The sequence below is a fragment of the Tachyglossus aculeatus genome, chromosome 6 (genome assembly GCF_015852505.1).
Source record: "Tachyglossus aculeatus isolate mTacAcu1 chromosome 6, mTacAcu1.pri, whole genome shotgun sequence".
Classification (NCBI taxonomy): domain Eukaryota; kingdom Metazoa; phylum Chordata; class Mammalia; order Monotremata; family Tachyglossidae; genus Tachyglossus; species Tachyglossus aculeatus.
Window position 1 is genome coordinate 45,291,031 of NC_052071.1, and position 4,312 is coordinate 45,295,342.

The window sequence follows — 4,312 nt, forward strand, 5'->3', positions numbered from 1 at the left end:
AACTGCATCCTTTAATGGATCATGTCCATCATTTATGAAGGGGATTTTAAAGGTGACTTCCATCTTTTGAGATGTCAGCAACACCATCTATTTGCAAACCTGGTTGGTGAGTTACTACAATCAGTGAACACTACAAGCAGTCATTTAATACTGATCAACTGAAAAACAAAATGGGTCAGGATGCATACGGACCACATTAATTTAAGACAGGGAGGGTGAACAGGAGATGGTTGAGAGCATGGATGGATAGAGAAGGCTGAGTATTATTCTCCTGCTTGGCAGAAATCACCATCAAGAGCTCAGATATGCACAGCCCACCTTATGATTTAGATTTGAACCAAGAGGCTGCTGGAACTACTCAGAAAAACCACTTTGGAAGCTACTCCTATGAAGAAGTCCTTCCTCTAAAGCCAGGATAAAGCCATTTGAAGAAGTATCTCTGCTCCTTGTTCCTCCCCAAGGGGATGCAGGTTTGGCAGCAGGTTCAGGAACATCAGCTGTTGTCTGGAAGTGTCTTTGCTTACAGATTCCAACAGGCAATGCTAAGTAGCACTCAGCTCTACAAGCTACTACAGTTCTGCCAAGCTGCTGTTCCCTCAATGAGGGTCCATCCCAATATATACTAACTCAAAATGGTACAAGAACTACAACTCGGTCATCTTGAGTAAGAAAGTCCCACAAATTGATGTAGCCTGGCAGAGAAGCAGCATGGCCCAGTGGATAGAGCACGGCCTGAGTATCAAAAGGACCTGTATTCTAATCCTGGCTTCTCCACTTGTCTGCTGTATGATCTAGGGCAAGTCACTTCACTTCTCCGTGCCTCAGTTACCTCGTCTGTGAAATGAGGATAAAGATTGTGAGCCCCACATGGGGCAGGGACTGTGTCCAACCTGTTGATCTTGGATTTACCCCAGCACTTAGGACAGTGTCTGGCACATAGTAAACACTTTACAAATACCATAACAAAAAAATGAAGACCTATCCAAAGTTGGTGGAATGCTGGATCAATCAGTGATGGATTGCACCATTTTATAATAATAATTATTATCATGATGATGATGATGATGGTATTTGCTAAGTGCTTACTATGTGCAAAGCACTGTTCTAAGCGCTGGAGGGGATACAAGGTGATAAGGTTGTCCCATGTGGGGCTCACAGTCTTAATCCCCGTTTTACAGATGAAGGAACTGAGGCTCAGAGAAGTGAAGTGACTTGCCCAAGGTCACACAGCAGACATGTGGTGGAGCCAGGATTTGAACCCATGACCTCTGGCTCCAAAGCCCGGGCTCTTTCTACTGAACCACACTGCTTCCCAATTATGGTCATTGTTGAGTGCTTACTGTCAGACACTGTACTGAGTGTTGGGACACTGTATTATGGCCTGGGCCCCACTTCTTATCTCAACACCATCTTCAGATGTGCAGGAAAAGAACTCACTGTTCCCCCCCCCGAGACGATTAGAGCTCAGTGCTCTCCAGACACTGAAGAGTGTATGAAGAATGACTCCAAACCACGAAATGTTCATGGCCTTGATTCCCCTATTGGGACCATTTCTCGCGGAGCATGGGAGAGCAGGGAGATGGGTAACAGGGAAGGGAAAGAGGCTTGATACTTGCCTGGTAGGTAGAACACTCCTTTGTTACTTCCCTTGATTCTAGTGGACCAGGCTAATTCTGTAAAGATGTTATCCTAGAAAAAACTCAAACTGGGGACTCAAAACTGAATGGGACAACTAGGTACTGAGATCAATCAATCAATCAATCATATTTATTGAGCACTTACTGTGTGCAGAGCACTGTACTAAGTTCTTGGGAAATACAAGTTGGCAACATATAGAGACAGTCCCTACCCAACAGTGGGCTCACAGTCTAAAAGATACAAGATACAAAGATACAAAGATAACACAAGCAAAGATCGGACAGGCCAATTGGGTTGAAGCTTTGAAGCCACGTACGTACAATCTTGTCTACCAGTCTACACTGGGCATCTCAGTGTCGGCCCATCTGCCTGACCGGTGGCAGCCAGGCACTTAGCTTGTGGTGACAGCAGAGACTACTAGAGCATTTTGTAGAATCCAGGCAGGTTGGCACCAAGTTGAAAGGAGTGGTGCTGAACCATCAGTGTCTCCAAGCGACAGAGGTCAACTAGGGCTGTTGAGAAAACTCATCTGAAGACACAATCTCATGGAACAAGGCACCAGCTCAATTCGGTGATTTTGATGTGTGCTGAAATGAGGCAAAAAATAACCAGTCCTCCTAAAGTTAACAGACTGATGGGTGAGATACCTTTAAAGTTTATAAGAAGTAGATGGAATCCATGAAAGTTTTTTCAACTAGCCAATAGGGGCTCTCCCAGGACCTGTTCAAGTAATTTACTGAAACACTATCCTTGTGCTTCAGCTTCCTTGTAGGTAAAACGAATGTGATATTTGCCATTGGACTCCATTTGGAGTGTGTTGAGATCTGTAGAGATGATGTTCTGGATAAACACTAGGTTTGCAGGCACCCTGAAGACCGAGGTGAAACAAACTATATCATAATCAGTCTTTGAAGCAATATTTGTCTGTTGTGTGAACTTGGCCAAGTCGTGTAACTTCTCTGTGCCTCAGTTACCTCATCTATAAAGTGAGGATTAAATCCTACTCCCTCCTACTTAGAATATGAGCTCCATGGGGGAGAGGGGCTGTGTCCAAACTGCTTTTCTTATATGTACCCCCAAGCTTAGTACAGTACCTGGCATATTCATTCAGTCAGTCAATCGTATTTATTGAGTGCTTACTGTGTGCAGAGCACTGTACTAAGCACTTGGGAAGTACAAGCTGGCAACATATAGAGATGGTCCCTACCCAACAGCGGGCTCACAGTCTAGAAGGGGGAGACAGACAACAAAACAAAGCATATTAACAAAATAAAATAAATAGAATAAATATGTACAAATAAAATAAATGAATAAATAGAGTAATAAATACGTACAAACATATATACAGGTGCTGTGGGGAGGGGAAGGAGGTAAGGCAGGGGGATGGGGAGGGGGAGGAGGGGGAGAGGAAGGATTGGGCTCAGTCTGGGAAGGCCTATAGAAGGGTTTAACAAGTATGATTATTTTTTTAAGAAATCTAAGCCTAAAGGTCTTCATTTGCTGCCGGAAGGATTTAGGTTATTCATTCAATAGTATATATTGAATGGCTACTGTGTGCAAAATGCTGTGTTAAGCTCTTGGGAGAGTACAATAGAATGACAAAGAGACACATTCCTTGCCCACAATGAGCTCACAGTCTAGATACAAGGTTAGTTACAAGGAAGCATGCCTGACACTGAAGATGATGAAACTGGAATGAATAACTGACAGTGACTAAGGAATCTCCTTCCCCAGAGATCTTTTCCAGTAGAATGGATGAATTCTCATCTCATTTGGTGAGCAGTAGGATCCCCTGTGTGCTCCTCATAGACATTCTTTCAGACAATAGGAAACTCTCGGACCAAAGATGAAGACGTGCCAAAATGAGACCTTTTATCCAACTATTTTATTTTATTTAATTGAGCATGTATGGACAAGTTAGAGAATATCTCACTCAACCAATCAGTGGTGTTTACTGAGTGCTTACAGTGTGTAGAGTACTGTACTAAGCACTTGAGAGAGTATAATACAAAAGATCCTCTGCCATAAGAAGCTTACAGTTTGAAATAGCATGGCCAAATGGACAGAGAACAAGGCTGAAAATCAGGAAACCCAGGTTTCTTATCCTGGCCACTTGTCTGTTGTGTGACCTTGTCCAAGTCATTTAACTTCCCCGTGCCTCAGTTCCTCATCTGTGAAATGAGGTTAAAATATCCATTCTCCCTCCCTTAGACTGTGGGACAGGAACTGTAATTGATCTGACTGTACTGTATCCATCCCACATAGAAGCTGCTTAACACCAAAAGTGTTATTATTATCATTATTATTATTATTATTATTATTATTATCATTGCTATTATTAGTACTTAGTTTCAGGGGTTCTAATCTCAGCTCTTGTCTGCAGTATAGCCTTGGGCAAGTCACTTCACTTCTCTGTACCGCAGTTACCTCGACTGTAAAATGGGGATTAAGACTGTGAGCCCCATGTGGGACAGGGACTGTGTACAACCCGGTAATCTCGTATCTACTCCAGATCTTAGAAAAGTGCCTGGCACATAATATGCGCTTAACAAACACCATAATTATTCATCATTATTATTATTTATTAATGAGGGAGGGACATCACTGGTTGTGCAGTGAAAACTCACACTGGAGTGAGGGTAGAGGGAGCATTGCATCACTATTCAGGAAACCC